Genomic DNA, 16,550 nt, shown 5'->3' on the forward strand with positions numbered 1-16,550 from the left:
CAGCTCACATTTCTCTTCAAAGCGTACAAATCTTTCGCCTTTTACTAAAGATTTCTGTGGAGAGGGATAGAATGAGTTAATGGCAATTTTTTGTTGCTCTGCTTCGTCAGAGCATCTCTGAATGTTAACAAAAAGATCACTCGTGTTGCACTCTTGCTGGAATTGTACTAAGATTTAGCTGAATTACCCAGATGACTGTTGTGGAAATCCAACTTGTACAGTAGTTAGGTTTTGATACAGATACAAATTTTGGCTTTGATTCCATGATTGTCCACTGTACAACAAACCATTGCGTAATGGACGCCATCCATTCCTCTGGCTCGAAAAGCCGATTGAGCAAGTTCATCGCTCGGATCATACGTACAATTTGTTTTTAAACTTGTCGGTCCCTTGGCAACGCTGATGTCGAATTTGGTCTGTGCGTTCCATCATTCAACACAAAAAGAAACCTTGACTGTCGGGGGTATCGGTTAAAGGCTATTTGTTTTTCCGTAGCACACGCCAAAGCAGCTCACATTTCTCTTCAAAGCGTACAAATCTTTCGCCTTTTACTAAAGATTTCCGTGGAGAGGGATAGAATGAGTTAATGGCAATTTTTTGTTGCTCTGCTTCGTCAGAGCGTCTCTGAATGTTAACAAAAAGATCACTCATGTTGCACTCTTGCTGGAATTGTACTAAGATTTAGCTGAATTACCCAGATGACTGTTGTGGAAATCCAACTTGTACAGTAGTTAGGTTTTGATACAGATACAAATTTTGGCTTTGATTCCATGATTGTCCACTGTACAACAAACCATTGCGTAATGGACGCCATCCATTCCTCTGGCTCGAAAAGCCGATTGAGCAAGTTCATCGGCCGGATCATACGTATAATTTGTTTTTCAACTTGATCGGTCCCTGGGACATGCTGATGTCGAATTTGGTCTGTGCCTTCCATCATTCAACACAAAAAGAAACCTTGACTGTCAGGGGTATCGGTTAAAGGCTATTTGTTTTTCCGTAGCACACTCCAAAGCAGCTCACATTTCTCTTCAAAGCGTACAAATCTTTCGCCTTTTACTAAAGATTTCCGTGGAGAGGGATAGAATGAGTTAATGGCAATTTTTTGTTGCTCTGCTTCGTCAGAGCATCTCTGAATGTTAACAAAAAGATCACTCGTGTTGCACTCTTGCTGGAATTGTACTAAGATTTAGCTGAATTACCCAGATGACTGTTGTGGAAATCCAACTTGTACAGTAGTTAGGTTTTGATACAGATACAAATTTTGGCTTTGATTCCATGATTGTCCACTGTACAACAAACCATTGCGTAATGGACGCCATCCATTCCTCTGGCTCGAAAAGCCGATTGAGCAAGTTCATCGCCCGGATCATACGTACAATTTGTTTTTCAACTTGATCGGTCCCTGGGACATGCTGATGTCGAATTTGGTCTGTGCCTTCCATCATTCAACACAAAAAGAAACCTTGACTGTCGGGGGTATCGGTTAAAGGCTATTTGTTTTTCCGTAGCACACTCCAAAGCAGCTCACATTTCTCTTCAAAGCGTACAAATCTTTCGCCTTTTACTAAAGATTTCCGTGGAGAGGGATAGAATGAGTTAATGGCAATTTTTTGTTGCTCTGCTTCGTCAGAGCGTCTCTGAATGTTAACAAAAAGATCACTCATGTTGCACTCTTGCTGGAATTGTACTAAGATTTAGCTGAATTACCCAGATGACTGTTGTGGAAATCCAACTTGTACAGTAGTTAGGTTTTGATACAGATACAAATTTTGGCTTTGATTCCATGATTGTCCACTGTACAACAAACCATTGCGTAATGGACGCCATCCATTCCTCTGGCTCGAAAAGCCGATTGAGCAAGTTCATCGCCCGGATCATACGTATAATTTGTTTTTAAACTTGTCGGTCCCTGGGCAACGCTGATGTCGAATTTGGTCTGTGCCTTCCATCATTCAACACAAAAAGAAACCTTGACTGTCGGGGGTATCGGTTAAAGGCTATTTGTTTTTCCGTAGCACACTCCAAAGCAGCTCACATTTCTCTTCAAAGCGTACAAATCTTTCGCCTTTTACTAAAGATTTCCGTGGAGAGGGATAGAATGAGTTAATGGCAATTTTTTGTTGCTCTGCTTCGTCAGAGCGTCTCTGAATGTTAACAAAAAGATCACTCATGTTGCACTCTTGCTGGAATTGTACTAAGATTTAGCTGAATTACCCAGATGACTGTTGTGGAAATCCAACTTGTACAGTAGTTAGGTTTTGATACAGATACAAATTTTGGCTTTGATTCCATGATTGTCCACTGTACAACAAACCATTGCGTAATGGACGCCATCCATTCCTCTGGCTCGAAAAGCCGATTGAGCAAGTTCATCGCCCGGATCATACGTACAATTTGTTTTTCAACTTGATCGGTCCCTGGGACATGCTGATGTCGAATTTGGTCTGTGCCTTCCATCATTCAACACAAAAAGAAACCTTGACTGTCGGGGGTATCGGTTAAAGGCTATTTGTTTTTCCGTAGCACACTCCAAAGCAGCTCACATTTCTCTTCAAAGCGTACAAATCTTTCGCTTTTTACTAAAGATTTCCGTGGAGAGGGATAGAATGAGTTAATGGCAATTTTTTGTTGCTCTGCTTCGTCAGAGCATCTCTGAATGTTAACAAAAAGATCACTCATGTTGCACTCTTGCTGGAATTGTACTAAGATTTAGCTGAATTACCCAGATGACTGTTGTGGAAATCCAACTCGTACAGTAGTTAGGTTTTGATACAGATACAAATTTTGGCTTTGATTCCATGATTGTCCACTGTACAACAAACCATTGCGTAATGGACGCCATCCATTCCTCTGGCTCGAAAAGCCGATTGAGCAAGTTCATCGCCCGGATCATACGTACAATTTGTTTTTCAACTTGATCGGTCCCTGGGACATGCTGATGTCGAATTTGGTCTGTGCCTTCCATCATTCAACACAAAAAGAAACCTTGACTGTCAGGGGTATCGGTTAAAGGCTATTTGTTTTTCCGTAGCACGCTCCAAAGCAGCTCACATTTCTCTTCAAAGCGTACAAATCTTTCGCCTTTTACTAAAGATTTCTGTGGAGAGGGATAGAATGAGTTAATGGCAATTTTTTGTTGCTCTGCTTCGTCAGAGCATCTCTGAATGTTAACAAAAAGATCACTCGTGTTGCACTCTTGCTGGAATTGTACTAAGATTTAGCTGAATTACCCAGATGACTGTTGTGGAAATCCAACTTGTACAGTAGTTAGGTTTTGATACAGATACAAATTTTGGCTTTGATTCCATGATTGTCCACTGTACAACAAACCATTGCGTAATGGACGCCATCCATTCCTCTGGCTCGAAAAGCCGATTGAGCAAGTTCATCGCTCGGATCATACGTACAATTTGTTTTTAAACTTGTCGGTCCCTTGGCAACGCTGATGTCGAATTTGGTCTGTGCGTTCCATCATTCAACACAAAAAGAAACCTTGACTGTCGGGGGTATCGGTTAAAGGCTATTTGTTTTTCCGTAGCACACGCCAAAGCAGCTCACATTTCTCTTCAAAGCGTACAAATCTTTCGCCTTTTACTAAAGATTTCCGTGGAGAGGGATAGAATGAGTTAATGGCAATTTTTTGTTGCTCTGCTTCGTCAGAGCGTCTCTGAATGTTAACAAAAAGATCACTCATGTTGCACTCTTGCTGGAATTGTACTAAGATTTAGCTGAATTACCCAGATGACTGTTGTGGAAATCCAACTTGTACAGTAGTTAGGTTTTGATACAGATACAAATTTTGGCTTTGATTCCATGATTGTCCACTGTACAACAAACCATTGCGTAATGGACGCCATCCATTCCTCTGGCTCGAAAAGCCGATTGAGCAAGTTCATCGGCCGGATCATACGTATAATTTGTTTTTCAACTTGATCGGTCCCTGGGACATGCTGATGTCGAATTTGGTCTGTGCCTTCCATCATTCAACACAAAAAGAAACCTTGACTGTCAGGGGTATCGGTTAAAGGCTATTTGTTTTTCCGTAGCACACTCCAAAGCAGCTCACATTTCTCTTCAAAGCGTACAAATCTTTCGCCTTTTACTAAAGATTTCCGTGGAGAGGGATAGAATGAGTTAATGGCAATTTTTTGTTGCTCTGCTTCGTCAGAGCATCTCTGAATGTTAACAAAAAGATCACTCGTGTTGCACTCTTGCTGGAATTGTACTAAGATTTAGCTGAATTACCCAGATGACTGTTGTGGAAATCCAACTTGTACAGTAGTTAGGTTTTGATACAGATACAAATTTTGGCTTTGATTCCATGATTGTCCACTGTACAACAAACCATTGCGTAATGGACGCCATCCATTCCTCTGGCTCGAAAAGCCGATTGAGCAAGTTCATCGCCCGGATCATACGTACAATTTGTTTTTCAACTTGATCGGTCCCTGGGACATGCTGATGTCGAATTTGGTCTGTGCCTTCCATCATTCAACACAAAAAGAAACCTTGACTGTCGGGGGTATCGGTTAAAGGCTATTTGTTTTTCCGTAGCACACTCCAAAGCAGCTCACATTTCTCTTCAAAGCGTACAAATCTTTCGCCTTTTACTAAAGATTTCCGTGGAGAGGGATAGAATGAGTTAATGGCAATTTTTTGTTGCTCTGCTTCGTCAGAGCGTCTCTGAATGTTAACAAAAAGATCACTCATGTTGCACTCTTGCTGGAATTGTACTAAGATTTAGCTGAATTACCCAGATGACTGTTGTGGAAATCCAACTTGTACAGTAGTTAGGTTTTGATACAGATACAAATTTTGGCTTTGATTCCATGATTGTCCACTGTACAACAAACCATTGCGTAATGGACGCCATCCATTCCTCTGGCTCGAAAAGCCGATTGAGCAAGTTCATCGCCCGGATCATACGTATAATTTGTTTTTAAACTTGTCGGTCCCTGGGCAACGCTGATGTCGAATTTGGTCTGTGCCTTCCATCATTCAACACAAAAAGAAACCTTGACTGTCGGGGGTATCGGTTAAAGGCTATTTGTTTTTCCGTAGCACACTCCAAAGCAGCTCACATTTCTCTTCAAAGCGTACAAATCTTTCGCCTTTTACTAAAGATTTCCGTGGAGAGGGATAGAATGAGTTAATGGCAATTTTTTGTTGCTCTGCTTCGTCAGAGCGTCTCTGAATGTTAACAAAAAGATCACTCATGTTGCACTCTTGCTGGAATTGTACTAAGATTTAGCTGAATTACCCAGATGACTGTTGTGGAAATCCAACTTGTACAGTAGTTAGGTTTTGATACAGATACAAATTTTGGCTTTGATTCCATGATTGTCCACTGTACAACAAACCATTGCGTAATGGACGCCATCCATTCCTCTGGCTCGAAAAGCCGATTGAGCAAGTTCATCGCCCGGATCATACGTACAATTTGTTTTTCAACTTGATCGGTCCCTGGGACATGCTGATGTCGAATTTGGTCTGTGCCTTCCATCATTCAACACAAAAAGAAACCTTGACTGTCGGGGGTATCGGTTAAAGGCTATTTGTTTTTCCGTAGCACACTCCAAAGCAGCTCACATTTCTCTTCAAAGCGTACAAATCTTTCGCCTTTTACTAAAGATTTCCGTGGAGAGGGATAGAATGAGTTAATGGCAATTTTTTGTTGCTCTGCTTCGTCAGAGCGTCTCTGAATGTTAACAAAAAGATCACTCATGTTGCACTCTTGCTGGAATTGTACTAAGATTTAGCTGAATTACCCAGATGACTGTTGTGGAAATCCAACTTGTACAGTAGTTAGGTTTTGATACAGATACAAATTTTGGCTTTGATTCCATGATTGTCCACTGTACAACAAACCATTGCGTAATGGACGCCATCCATTCCTCTGGCTCGAAAAGCCGATTGAGCAAGTTCATCGCCCGGATCATACGTACAATTTGTTTTTAAACTTGTCGGTCCCTGGGCAACGCTGATGTCGAATTTGGTCTGTGCCTTCCATCATTCAACACAAAAAGAAACCTTGACTGTCGGGTGTATCGGTTAAAGGCTATTTGTTTTTCCGTAGCACACTCCAAAGCAGCTCACATTTCTCTTCAAAGCGTACAAATCTTTCGCTTTTTACTAAAGATTTCCGTGGAGAGGGATAGAATGAGTTAATGGCAATTTTTTGTTGCTCTGCTTCGTCAGAGCGTCTCTGAATGTTAACAAAAAGATCACTCATGTTGCACTCTTGCTGGAATTGTACTAAGATTTAGCTGAATTACCCAGATGACTGTTGTGGAAATCCAACTTGTACAGTAGTTAGGTTTTGATACAGATACAAATTTTGGCTTTGATTCCATGATTGTCCACTGTACAACAAACCATTGCGTAATGGACGCCATCCATTCCTCTGGCTCGAAAAGCCGATTGAGCAAGTTCATCGCCCGGATCATACGTACAATTTGTTTTTAAACTTGTCGGTCCCTGGGCAACGCTGATGTCGAATTTGGTCTGTGCCTTCCATCATTCAACACAAAAAGAAACCTTGACTGTCGGGGGTATCGGTTAAAGGCTATTTGTTTTTCCGTAGCACACTCCAAAGCAGTTCACATTTCTCTTCAAAGCGTACAAATCTTTCGCCTTTTACTAAAGATTTCTGTGGAGAGGGATAGAATGAGTTAATGGCAATTTTTTGTTGCTCTGCTTCGTCAGAGCATCTCTGAATGTTAACAAAAAGATCACTCGTGTTGCACTCTTGCTGGAATTGTACTAAGATTTAGCTGAATTACCCAGATGACTGTTGTGGAAATCCAACTCGTACAGTAGTTAGGTTTTGATACAGATACAAATTTTGGCTTTGATTCCATGATTGTCCACTGTACAACAAACCATTGCGTAATGGACGCCATCCATTCCTCTGGCTCGAAAAGCCGATTGAGCAAGTTCATCGCCCGGATCATACGTACAATTTGTTTTTCAACTTGATCGGTCCCTGGGACATGCTGATGTCGAATTTGGTCTGTGCCTTCCATCATTCAACACAAAAAGAAACCTTGACTGTCGGGGGTATCGGTTAAAGGCTATTTGTTTTTCCGTAGCACACTCCAAAGCAGCTCACATTTCTCTTCAAAGCGTACAAATCTTTCGCCTTTTACTAAAGATTTCCGTGGAGAGGGATAGAATGAGTTAATGGCAATTTTTTGTTGCTCTGCTTCGTCAGAGCGTCTCTGAATGTTAACAAAAAGATCACTCATGTTGCACTCTTGCTGGAATTGTACTAAGATTTAGCTGAATTACCCAGATGACTGTTGTGGAAATCCAACTTGTACAGTAGTTAGGTTTTGATACAGATACAAATTTTGGCTTTGATTCCATGATTGTCCACTGTACAACAAACCATTGCGTAATGGACGCCATCCATTCCTCTGGCTCGAAAAGCCGATTGAGCAAGTTCATCGCCCGGATCATACGTACAATTTGTTTTTAAACTTGTCGGTCCCTGGGCAACGCTGATGTCGAATTTGGTCTGTGCCTTCCATCATTCAACACAAAAAGAAACCTTGACTGTCGGGGGTATCGGTTAAAGGCTATTTGTTTTTCCGTAGCACACTCCAAAGCAGCTCACATTTCTCTTCAAAGCGTACAAATCTTTCGCCTTTTACTAAAGATTTCCGTGGAGAGGGATAGAATGAGTTAATGGCAATTTTTTGTTGCTCTGCTTCGTCAGAGCATCTCTGAATGTTAACAAAAAGATCACTCGTGTTGCACTCTTGCTGGAATTGTACTAAGATTTAGCTGAATTACCCAGATGACTGTTGTGGAAATCCAACTTGTACAGTAGTTAGGTTTTGATACAGATACAAATTTTGGCTTTGATTCCATGATTGTCCACTGTACAACAAACCATTGCGTAATGGACGCCATCCATTCCTCTGGCTCGAAAAGCCGATTGAGCAAGTTCATCGCCCGGATCATACGTACAATTTGTTTTTCAACTTGATCGGTCCCTGGGACATGCTGATGTCGAATTTGGTCTGTGCCTTCCATCATTCAACACAAAAAGAAACCTTGACTGTCAGGGGTATCGGTTAAAGGCTATTTGTTTTTCCGTAGCACACTCTAAAGCAGCTCACATTTCTCTTCAAAGCGTACAAATCTTTCGCCTTTTACTAAAGGTTTCCGTGGAGAGGGATAGAATGAGTTAATGGCAATTTTTTGTTCCTCTGCTTCGTCAGAGCATCTCTGAATGTTAACAAAAAGATCACTCGTGTTGCACTCTTGCTGGAATTGTACTAAGATTTAGCTGAATTACCCAGATGACTGTTGTGGAAATCCAACTTGTACAGTAGTTAGGTTTTGATACAGATACAAATTTTGGCTTTGATTCCATGATTGTCCACTGTACAACAAACCATTGCGTAATGGACGCCATCCATTCCTCTGGCTCGAAAAGCCGATTGAGCAAGTTCATCGCCCGGATCATACGTATAATTTGTTTTTAAACTTGTCGGTCCCTGGGCAACGCTGATGTCGAATTTTGTCTGTGCCTTCCATCATTCAACACAAAAAGAAACCTTGACTGTCGGGGGTATCGGTTAAAGGCTATTTGTTTTTCCGTAGCACACTCCAAAGCAGCTCACATTTCTCTTCAAAGCGTACAAATCTTTCGCTTTTTACTAAAGATTTCCGTGGAGAGGGATAGAATGAGTTAATGGCAATTTTTTGTTGCTCTGCTTCGTCAGAGCATCTCTGAATGTTAACAAAAAGATCACTCATGTTGCACTCTTGCTGGAATTGTACTAAGATTTAGCTGAATTACCCAGATGACTGTTGTGGAAATCCAACTCGTACAGTAGTTAGGTTTTGATACAGATACAAATTTTGGCTTTGATTCCATGATTGTCCACTGTACAACAAACCATTGCGTAATGGACGCCATCCATTCCTCTGGCTCGAAAAGCCGATTGAGCAAGTTCATCGCCCGGATCATACGTACAATTTGTTTTTCAACTTGATCGGTCCCTGGGACATGCTGATGTCGAATTTGGTCTGTGCCTTCCATCATTCAACACAAAAAGAAACCTTGACTGTCAGGGGTATCGGTTAAAGGCTATTTGTTTTTCCGTAGCACGCTCCAAAGCAGCTCACATTTCTCTTCAAAGCGTACAAATCTTTCGCCTTTTACTAAAGATTTCTGTGGAGAGGGATAGAATGAGTTAATGGCAATTTTTTGTTGCTCTGCTTCGTCAGAGCATCTCTGAATGTTAACAAAAAGATCACTCGTGTTGCACTCTTGCTGGAATTGTACTAAGATTTAGCTGAATTACCCAGATGACTGTTGTGGAAATCCAACTTGTACAGTAGTTAGGTTTTGATACAGATACAAATTTTGGCTTTGATTCCATGATTGTCCACTGTACAACAAACCATTGCGTAATGGACGCCATCCATTCCTCTGGCTCGAAAAGCCGATTGAGCAAGTTCATCGCCCGGATCATACGTACAATTTGTTTTTCAACTTGATCGGTCCCTGGGACATGCTGATGTCGAATTTGGTCTGTGCCTTCCATCATTCAACACAAAAAGAAACCTTGACTGTCGGGGGTATCGGTTAAAGGCTATTTGTTTTTCCGTAGCACACTCCAAAGCAGCTCACATTTCTCTTCAAAGCGTACAAATCTTTCGCCTTTTACTAAAGATTTCCGTGGAGAGGGATAGAATGAGTTAATGGCAATTTTTTGTTGCTCTGCTTCGTCAGAGCGTCTCTGAATGTTAACAAAAAGATCACTCATGTTGCACTCTTGCTGGAATTGTACTAAGATTTAGCTGAATTACCCAGATGACTGTTGTGGAAATCCAACTTGTACAGTAGTTAGGTTTTGATACAGATACAAATTTTGGCTTTGATTCCATGATTGTCCACTGTACAACAAACCATTGCGTAATGGACGCCATCCATTCCTCTGGCTCGAAAAGCCGATTGAGCAAGTTCATCGCTCGGATCATACGTACAATTTGTTTTTAAACTTGTCGGTCCCTTGGCAACGCTGATGTCGAATTTGGTCTGTGCGTTCCATCATTCAACACAAAAAGAAACCTTGACTGTCGGGGGTATCGGTTAAAGGCTATTTGTTTTTCCGTAGCACACTCCAAAGTAGCTCACATTTCTCTTCAAAGCGTACAAATCTTTTGCCTTTTACTAAAGATTTCCGTGGAGAGGGATAGAATGAGTTAATGGCAATTTTTTGTTGCTCTGCTTCGTCAGAGCGTCTCTGAATGTTAACAAAAAGATCACTCGTGTTGCACTCTTGCTGGAATTGTACTAAGATTTAGCTGAATTACCCAGATGACTGTTGTGGAAATCCAACTTGTACAGTAGTTAGGTTTTGATACAGATACAAATTTTGGCTTTGATTCCATGATTGTCCACTGTACAACAAACCATTGCGTAATGGACGCCATCCATTCCTCTGGCTCGAAAAGCCGATTGAGCAAGTTCATCGCCCGGATCATACGTACAATTTGTTTTTAAACTTGTCGGTCCCTGGGCAACGCTGATGTCGAATTTGGTCTGTGCCTTCCATCATTCAACACAAAAAGAAACCTTGACTGTCGGGTGTATCGGTTAAAGGCTATTTGTTTTTCCGTAGCACACTCCAAAGCAGCTCACATTTCTCTTCAAAGCGTACAAATCTTTCGCTTTTTACTAAAGATTTCCGTGGAGAGGGATAGAATGAGTTAATGGCAATTTTTTGTTGCTCTGCTTCGTCAGAGCGTCTCTGAATGTTAACAAAAAGATCACTCATATTGCACTCTTGCTGGAATTGTACTAAGATTTAGCTGAATTACCCAGATGACTGTTGTGGAAATCCAACTTGTACAGTAGTTAGGTTTTGATACAGATACAAATTTTGGCTTTGATTCCATGATTGTCCACTGTACAACAAACCATTGCGTAATGGACGCCATCCATTCCTCTGGCTCGAAAAGCCGATTGAGCAAGTTCATCGCCCGGATCATACGTACAATTTGTTTTTAAACTTGTCGGTCCCTGGGCAACGCTGATGTCGAATTTGGTCTGTGCCTTCCATCATTCAACACAAAAAGAAACCTTGACTGTCGGGGGTATCGGTTAAAGGCTATTTGTTTTTCCGTAGCACACTCCAAAGCAGTTCACATTTCTCTTCAAAGCGTACAAATCTTTCGCCTTTTACTAAAGATTTCTGTGGAGAGGGATAGAATGAGTTAATGGCAATTTTTTGTTGCTCTGCTTCGTCAGAGCATCTCTGAATGTTAACAAAAAGATCACTCGTGTTGCACTCTTGCTGGAATTGTACTAAGATTTAGCTGAATTACCCAGATGACTGTTGTGGAAATCCAACTCGTACAGTAGTTAGGTTTTGATACAGATACAAATTTTGGCTTTGATTCCATGATTGTCCACTGTACAACAAACCATTGCGTAATGGACGCCATCCATTCCTCTGGCTCGAAAAGCCGATTGAGCAAGTTCATCGCCCGGATCATACGTACAATTTGTTTTTCAACTTGATCGGTCCCTGGGACATGCTGATGTCGAATTTGGTCTGTGCCTTCCATCATTCAACACAAAAAGAAACCTTGACTGTCGGGGGTATCGGTTAAAGGCTATTTGTTTTTCCGTAGCACACTCCAAAGCAGCTCACATTTCTCTTCAAAGCGTACAAATCTTTCGCCTTTTACTAAAGATTTCCGTGGAGAGGGATAGAATGAGTTAATGGCAATTTTTTGTTGCTCTGCTTCGTCAGAGCGTCTCTGAATGTTAACAAAAAGATCACTCATGTTGCACTCTTGCTGGAATTGTACTAAGATTTAGCTGAATTACCCAGATGACTGTTGTGGAAATCCAACTTGTACAGTAGTTAGGTTTTGATACAGATACAAATTTTGGCTTTGATTCCATGATTGTCCACTGTACAACAAACCATTGCGTAATGGACGCCATCCATTCCTCTGGCTCGAAAAGCCGATTGAGCAAGTTCATCGCCCGGATCATACGTACAATTTGTTTTTAAACTTGTCGGTCCCTGGGCAACGCTGATGTCGAATTTGGTCTGTGCCTTCCATCATTCAACACAAAAAGAAACCTTGACTGTCGGGGGTATCGGTTAAAGGCTATTTGTTTTTCCGTAGCACACTCCAAAGCAGCTCACATTTCTCTTCAAAGCGTACAAATCTTTCGCCTTTTACTAAAGATTTCCGTGGAGAGGGATAGAATGAGTTAATGGCAATTTTTTGTTGCTCTGCTTCGTCAGAGCGTCTCTGAATGTTAACAAAAAGATCACTCGTGTTGCACTCTTGCTGGAATTGTACTAAGATTTAGCTGAATTACCCAGATGACTGTTGTGGAAATCCAACTTGTACAGTAGTTAGGTTTTGATACAGATACAAATTTTGGCTTTGATTCCATGATTGTCCACTGTACAACAAACCATTGCGTAATGGACGCCATCCATTCCTCTGGCTCGAAAAGCCGATTGAGCAAGTTCATCGCCCGGATCATACGTACAATTTGTTTTTCAACTTGATCGGTCCCTGGGACATGCTGATGTCGAATTTGGTCTGTGCCTTCCATCATTCAACACAAAAAGAAACCTTGACTGTCAGGGGTATCGGTTAAAGGCTATTTGTTTTTCCGTAGCACACTCTAAAGCAGCTCACATTTCTCTTCAAAGCGTACAAATCTTTCGCCTTTTACTAAAGGTTTCCGTGGAGAGGGATAGAATGAGTTAATGGCAATTTTTTGTTGCTCTGCTTCGTCAGAGCATCTCTGAATGTTAACAAAAAGATCACTCGTGTTGCACTCTTGCTGGAATTGTACTAAGATTTAGCTGAATTACCCAGATGACTGTTGTGGAAATCCAACTTGTACAGTAGTTAGGTTTTGATACAGATACAAATTTTGGCTTTGATTCCATGATTGTCCACTGTACAACAAACCATTGCGTAATGGACGCCATCCATTCCTCTGGCTCGAAAAGCCGATTGAGCAAGTTCATCGCCCGGATCATACGTATAATTTGTTTTTAAACTTGTCGGTCCCTGGGCAACGCTGATGTCGAATTTTGTCTGTGCCTTCCATCATTCAACACAAAAAGAAACCTTGACTGTCGGGGGTATCGGTTAAAGGCTATTTGTTTTTCCGTAGCACACTCCAAAGCAGCTCACATTTCTCTTCAAAGCGTACAAATCTTTCGCTTTTTACTAAAGATTTCCGTGGAGAGGGATAGAATGAGTTAATGGCAATTTTTTGTTGCTCTGCTTCGTCAGAGCATCTCTGAATGTTAACAAAAAGATCACTCATGTTGCACTCTTGCTGGAATTGTACTAAGATTTAGCTGAATTACCCAGATGACTGTTGTGGAAATCCAACTCGTACAGTAGTTAGGTTTTGATACAGATACAAATTTTGGCTTTGATTCCATGATTGTCCACTGTACAACAAACCATTGCGTAATGGACGCCATCCATTCCTCTGGCTCGAAAAGCCGATTGAGCAAGTTCATCGCCCGGATCATACGTACAATTTGTTTTTCAACTTGATCGGTCCCTGGGACATGCTGATGTCGAATTTGGTCTGTGCCTTCCATCATTCAACACAAAAAGAAACCTTGACTGTCAGGGGTATCGGTTAAAGGCTATTTGTTTTTCCGTAGCACGCTCCAAAGCAGCTCACATTTCTCTTCAAAGCGTACAAATCTTTCGCCTTTTACTAAAGATTTCTGTGGAGAGGGATAGAATGAGTTAATGGCAATTTTTTGTTGCTCTGCTTCGTCAGAGCATCTCTGAATGTTAACAAAAAGATCACTCGTGTTGCACTCTTGCTGGAATTGTACTAAGATTTAGCTGAATTACCCAGATGACTGTTGTGGAAATCCAACTTGTACAGTAGTTAGGTTTTGATACAGATACAAATTTTGGCTTTGATTCCATGATTGTCCACTGTACAACAAACCATTGCGTAATGGACGCCATCCATTCCTCTGGCTCGAAAAGCCGATTGAGCAAGTTCATCGCTCGGATCATACGTACAATTTGTTTTTAAACTTGTCGGTCCCTTGGCAACGCTGATGTCGAATTTGGTCTGTGCGTTCCATCATTCAACACAAAAAGAAACCTTGACTGTCGGGGGTATCGGTTAAAGGCTATTTGTTTTTCCGTAGCACACGCCAAAGCAGCTCACATTTCTCTTCAAAGCGTACAAATCTTTCGCCTTTTACTAAAGATTTCCGTGGAGAGGGATAGAATGAGTTAATGGCAATTTTTTGTTGCTCTGCTTCGTCAGAGCGTCTCTGAATGTTAACAAAAAGATCACTCATGTTGCACTCTTGCTGGAATTGTACTAAGATTTAGCTGAATTACCCAGATGACTGTTGTGGAAATCCAACTTGTACAGTAGTTAGGTTTTGATACAGATACAAATTTTGGCTTTGATTCCATGATTGTCCACTGTACAACAAACCATTGCGTAATGGACGCCATCCATTCCTCTGGCTCGAAAAGCCGATTGAGCAAGTTCATCGCCCGGATCATACGTATAATTTGTTTTTCAACTTGATCGGTCCCTGGGACATGCTGATGTCGAATTTGGTCTGTGCCTTCCATCATTCAACACAAAAAGAAACCTTGACTGTCAGGGGTATCGGTTAAAGGCTATTTGTTTTTCCGTAGCACACTCCAAAGCAGCTCACATTTCTCTTCAAAGCGTACAAATCTTTCGCCTTTTACTAAAGATTTCCGTGGAGAGGGATAGAATGAGTTAATGGCAATTTTTTGTTGCTCTGCTTCGTCAGAGCATCTCTGAATGTTAACAAAAAGATCACTCGTGTTGCACTCTTGCTGGAATTGTACTAAGATTTAGCTGAATTACCCAGATGACTGTTGTGGAAATCCAACTTGTACAGTAGTTAGGTTTTGATACAGATACAAATTTTGGCTTTGATTCCATGATTGTCCACTGTACAACAAACCATTGCGTAATGGACGCCATCCATTCCTCTGGCTCGAAAAGCCGATTGAGCAAGTTCATCGCCCGGATCATACGTACAATTTGTTTTTCAACTTGATCGGTCCCTGGGACATGCTGATGTCGAATTTGGTCTGTGCCTTCCATCATTCAACACAAAAAGAAACCTTGACTGTCGGGGGTATCGGTTAAAGGCTATTTGTTTTTCCGTAGCACACTCCAAAGCAGCTCACATTTCTCTTCAAAGCGTACAAATCTTTCGCCTTTTACTAAAGATTTCCGTGGAGAGGGATAGAATGAGTTAATGGCAATTTTTTGTTGCTCTGCTTCGTCAGAGCGTCTCTGAATGTTAACAAAAAGATCACTCATGTTGCACTCTTGCTGGAATTGTACTAAGATTTAGCTGAATTACCCAGATGACTGTTGTGGAAATCCAACTTGTACAGTAGTTAGGTTTTGATACAGATACAAATTTTGGCTTTGATTCCATGATTGTCCACTGTACAACAAACCATTGCGTAATGGACGCCATCCATTCCTCTGGCTCGAAAAGCCGATTGAGCAAGTTCATCGCCCGGATCATACGTATAATTTGTTTTTAAACTTGTCGGTCCCTGGGCAACGCTGATGTCGAATTTGGTCTGTGCCTTCCATCATTCAACACAAAAAGAAACCTTGACTGTCGGGGGTATCGGTTAAAGGCTATTTGTTTTTCCGTAGCACACTCCAAAGCAGCTCACATTTCTCTTCAAAGCGTACAAATCTTTCGCCTTTTACTAAAGATTTCCGTGGAGAGGGATAGAATGAGTTAATGGCAATTTTTTGTTGCTCTGCTTCGTCAGAGCGTCTCTGAATGTTAACAAAAAGATCACTCATGTTGCACTCTTGCTGGAATTGTACTAAGATTTAGCTGAATTACCCAGATGACTGTTGTGGAAATCCAACTTGTACAGTAGTTAGGTTTTGATACAGATACAAATTTTGGCTTTGATTCCATGATTGTCCACTGTACAACAAACCATTGCGTAATGGACGCCATCCATTCCTCTGGCTCGAAAAGCCGATTGAGCAAGTTCATCGCCCGGATCATACGTACAATTTGTTTTTCAACTTGATCGGTCCCTGGGACATGCTGATGTCGAATTTGGTCTGTGCCTTCCATCATTCAACACAAAAAGAAACCTTGACTGTCGGGGGTATCGGTTAAAGGCTATTTGTTTTTCCGTAGCACACTCCAAAGCAGCTCACATTTCTCTTCAAAGCGTACAAATCTTTCGCCTTTTACTAAAGATTTCCGTGGAGAGGGATAGAATGAGTTAATGGCAATTTTTTGTTGCTCTGCTTCGTCAGAGCGTCTCTGAATGTTAACAAAAAGATCACTCATGTTGCACTCTTGCTGGAATTGTACTAAGATTTAGCTGAATTACCCAGATGACTGTTGTGGAAATCCAACTTGTACAGTAGTTAGGTTTTGATACAGATACAAATTTTGGCTTTGATTCCATGATTGTCCACTGTACAACAAACCATTGCGTAATGGACGCCATCC

General features: G+C 41.3%; 33 non-coding genes across 33 annotated transcripts; all 33 read left to right on the forward strand.

Annotated features, from left to right (window-relative positions):
• Position 1: 1 nt before the first annotated feature.
• LOC147167906 (U5 spliceosomal RNA) lies at positions 2–114 on the forward strand. The gene has a single exon (XR_015096091.1). It is a non-coding gene; the product is annotated as a U5 spliceosomal RNA (small nuclear RNA).
• Positions 115–508: 394 nt separating this feature from the next.
• On the forward strand, positions 509–621 carry LOC147167907 (U5 spliceosomal RNA). Its single transcript, XR_015096182.1, has one exon. It is a non-coding gene; the product is annotated as a U5 spliceosomal RNA (small nuclear RNA).
• A 395-nt stretch (positions 622–1,016) lies between these two features.
• On the forward strand, positions 1,017–1,129 carry LOC147167908 (U5 spliceosomal RNA). Its single transcript, XR_015096200.1, has one exon. It is a non-coding gene; the product is annotated as a U5 spliceosomal RNA (small nuclear RNA).
• Positions 1,130–1,524: 395 nt separating this feature from the next.
• LOC147167909 (U5 spliceosomal RNA) lies at positions 1,525–1,637 on the forward strand. Its single transcript, XR_015096183.1, has one exon. It is a non-coding gene; the product is annotated as a U5 spliceosomal RNA (small nuclear RNA).
• Positions 1,638–2,031: 394 nt separating this feature from the next.
• LOC147167910 (U5 spliceosomal RNA) lies at positions 2,032–2,144 on the forward strand. Its single transcript, XR_015096184.1, has one exon. It is a non-coding gene; the product is annotated as a U5 spliceosomal RNA (small nuclear RNA).
• A 395-nt stretch (positions 2,145–2,539) lies between these two features.
• Positions 2,540–2,652, forward strand: LOC147167911 (U5 spliceosomal RNA). The gene has a single exon (XR_015096104.1). It is a non-coding gene; the product is annotated as a U5 spliceosomal RNA (small nuclear RNA).
• Positions 2,653–3,047: 395 nt separating this feature from the next.
• LOC147167912 (U5 spliceosomal RNA) lies at positions 3,048–3,160 on the forward strand. The gene has a single exon (XR_015096092.1). It is a non-coding gene; the product is annotated as a U5 spliceosomal RNA (small nuclear RNA).
• Positions 3,161–3,554: 394 nt separating this feature from the next.
• Positions 3,555–3,667, forward strand: LOC147167913 (U5 spliceosomal RNA). Its single transcript, XR_015096185.1, has one exon. It is a non-coding gene; the product is annotated as a U5 spliceosomal RNA (small nuclear RNA).
• A 395-nt stretch (positions 3,668–4,062) lies between these two features.
• On the forward strand, positions 4,063–4,175 carry LOC147167914 (U5 spliceosomal RNA). Its single transcript, XR_015096064.1, has one exon. It is a non-coding gene; the product is annotated as a U5 spliceosomal RNA (small nuclear RNA).
• A 395-nt stretch (positions 4,176–4,570) lies between these two features.
• Positions 4,571–4,683, forward strand: LOC147167915 (U5 spliceosomal RNA). The gene has a single exon (XR_015096186.1). It is a non-coding gene; the product is annotated as a U5 spliceosomal RNA (small nuclear RNA).
• Positions 4,684–5,077: 394 nt separating this feature from the next.
• On the forward strand, positions 5,078–5,190 carry LOC147167916 (U5 spliceosomal RNA). Its single transcript, XR_015096187.1, has one exon. It is a non-coding gene; the product is annotated as a U5 spliceosomal RNA (small nuclear RNA).
• Positions 5,191–5,585: 395 nt separating this feature from the next.
• LOC147167917 (U5 spliceosomal RNA) lies at positions 5,586–5,698 on the forward strand. The gene has a single exon (XR_015096188.1). It is a non-coding gene; the product is annotated as a U5 spliceosomal RNA (small nuclear RNA).
• A 394-nt stretch (positions 5,699–6,092) lies between these two features.
• On the forward strand, positions 6,093–6,205 carry LOC147167918 (U5 spliceosomal RNA). Its single transcript, XR_015096130.1, has one exon. It is a non-coding gene; the product is annotated as a U5 spliceosomal RNA (small nuclear RNA).
• Positions 6,206–6,599: 394 nt separating this feature from the next.
• Positions 6,600–6,712, forward strand: LOC147167919 (U5 spliceosomal RNA). The gene has a single exon (XR_015096139.1). It is a non-coding gene; the product is annotated as a U5 spliceosomal RNA (small nuclear RNA).
• Positions 6,713–7,107: 395 nt separating this feature from the next.
• On the forward strand, positions 7,108–7,220 carry LOC147167920 (U5 spliceosomal RNA). The gene has a single exon (XR_015096190.1). It is a non-coding gene; the product is annotated as a U5 spliceosomal RNA (small nuclear RNA).
• Positions 7,221–7,614: 394 nt separating this feature from the next.
• LOC147167921 (U5 spliceosomal RNA) lies at positions 7,615–7,727 on the forward strand. Its single transcript, XR_015096075.1, has one exon. It is a non-coding gene; the product is annotated as a U5 spliceosomal RNA (small nuclear RNA).
• A 395-nt stretch (positions 7,728–8,122) lies between these two features.
• LOC147167922 (U5 spliceosomal RNA) lies at positions 8,123–8,235 on the forward strand. Its single transcript, XR_015096147.1, has one exon. It is a non-coding gene; the product is annotated as a U5 spliceosomal RNA (small nuclear RNA).
• Positions 8,236–8,629: 394 nt separating this feature from the next.
• On the forward strand, positions 8,630–8,742 carry LOC147167923 (U5 spliceosomal RNA). The gene has a single exon (XR_015096105.1). It is a non-coding gene; the product is annotated as a U5 spliceosomal RNA (small nuclear RNA).
• A 395-nt stretch (positions 8,743–9,137) lies between these two features.
• LOC147167924 (U5 spliceosomal RNA) lies at positions 9,138–9,250 on the forward strand. Its single transcript, XR_015096093.1, has one exon. It is a non-coding gene; the product is annotated as a U5 spliceosomal RNA (small nuclear RNA).
• A 395-nt stretch (positions 9,251–9,645) lies between these two features.
• LOC147167925 (U5 spliceosomal RNA) lies at positions 9,646–9,758 on the forward strand. Its single transcript, XR_015096191.1, has one exon. It is a non-coding gene; the product is annotated as a U5 spliceosomal RNA (small nuclear RNA).
• Positions 9,759–10,152: 394 nt separating this feature from the next.
• LOC147167926 (U5 spliceosomal RNA) lies at positions 10,153–10,265 on the forward strand. The gene has a single exon (XR_015096079.1). It is a non-coding gene; the product is annotated as a U5 spliceosomal RNA (small nuclear RNA).
• Positions 10,266–10,659: 394 nt separating this feature from the next.
• Positions 10,660–10,772, forward strand: LOC147167927 (U5 spliceosomal RNA). Its single transcript, XR_015096131.1, has one exon. It is a non-coding gene; the product is annotated as a U5 spliceosomal RNA (small nuclear RNA).
• Positions 10,773–11,166: 394 nt separating this feature from the next.
• LOC147167928 (U5 spliceosomal RNA) lies at positions 11,167–11,279 on the forward strand. The gene has a single exon (XR_015096140.1). It is a non-coding gene; the product is annotated as a U5 spliceosomal RNA (small nuclear RNA).
• A 395-nt stretch (positions 11,280–11,674) lies between these two features.
• LOC147167929 (U5 spliceosomal RNA) lies at positions 11,675–11,787 on the forward strand. Its single transcript, XR_015096192.1, has one exon. It is a non-coding gene; the product is annotated as a U5 spliceosomal RNA (small nuclear RNA).
• A 394-nt stretch (positions 11,788–12,181) lies between these two features.
• Positions 12,182–12,294, forward strand: LOC147167930 (U5 spliceosomal RNA). Its single transcript, XR_015096193.1, has one exon. It is a non-coding gene; the product is annotated as a U5 spliceosomal RNA (small nuclear RNA).
• Positions 12,295–12,689: 395 nt separating this feature from the next.
• Positions 12,690–12,802, forward strand: LOC147167931 (U5 spliceosomal RNA). The gene has a single exon (XR_015096081.1). It is a non-coding gene; the product is annotated as a U5 spliceosomal RNA (small nuclear RNA).
• A 394-nt stretch (positions 12,803–13,196) lies between these two features.
• LOC147167932 (U5 spliceosomal RNA) lies at positions 13,197–13,309 on the forward strand. Its single transcript, XR_015096106.1, has one exon. It is a non-coding gene; the product is annotated as a U5 spliceosomal RNA (small nuclear RNA).
• Positions 13,310–13,704: 395 nt separating this feature from the next.
• On the forward strand, positions 13,705–13,817 carry LOC147167933 (U5 spliceosomal RNA). Its single transcript, XR_015096094.1, has one exon. It is a non-coding gene; the product is annotated as a U5 spliceosomal RNA (small nuclear RNA).
• Positions 13,818–14,211: 394 nt separating this feature from the next.
• LOC147167934 (U5 spliceosomal RNA) lies at positions 14,212–14,324 on the forward strand. The gene has a single exon (XR_015096194.1). It is a non-coding gene; the product is annotated as a U5 spliceosomal RNA (small nuclear RNA).
• Positions 14,325–14,719: 395 nt separating this feature from the next.
• On the forward strand, positions 14,720–14,832 carry LOC147167935 (U5 spliceosomal RNA). Its single transcript, XR_015096086.1, has one exon. It is a non-coding gene; the product is annotated as a U5 spliceosomal RNA (small nuclear RNA).
• Positions 14,833–15,227: 395 nt separating this feature from the next.
• On the forward strand, positions 15,228–15,340 carry LOC147167936 (U5 spliceosomal RNA). Its single transcript, XR_015096195.1, has one exon. It is a non-coding gene; the product is annotated as a U5 spliceosomal RNA (small nuclear RNA).
• Positions 15,341–15,734: 394 nt separating this feature from the next.
• Positions 15,735–15,847, forward strand: LOC147167937 (U5 spliceosomal RNA). Its single transcript, XR_015096196.1, has one exon. It is a non-coding gene; the product is annotated as a U5 spliceosomal RNA (small nuclear RNA).
• Positions 15,848–16,242: 395 nt separating this feature from the next.
• LOC147167938 (U5 spliceosomal RNA) lies at positions 16,243–16,355 on the forward strand. The gene has a single exon (XR_015096197.1). It is a non-coding gene; the product is annotated as a U5 spliceosomal RNA (small nuclear RNA).
• The last annotated feature ends 195 nt before the right edge of the window (positions 16,356–16,550 follow it).

The sequence above is a fragment of the Leptonotus elevatus genome, chromosome 9, assembly GCF_054856555.1.
Source record: "Leptonotus elevatus isolate MCC_2025b chromosome 9, RoL_Lele_1.0, whole genome shotgun sequence".
In the NCBI taxonomy this organism is placed as follows: domain Eukaryota; kingdom Metazoa; phylum Chordata; class Actinopteri; order Syngnathiformes; family Syngnathidae; genus Leptonotus; species Leptonotus elevatus.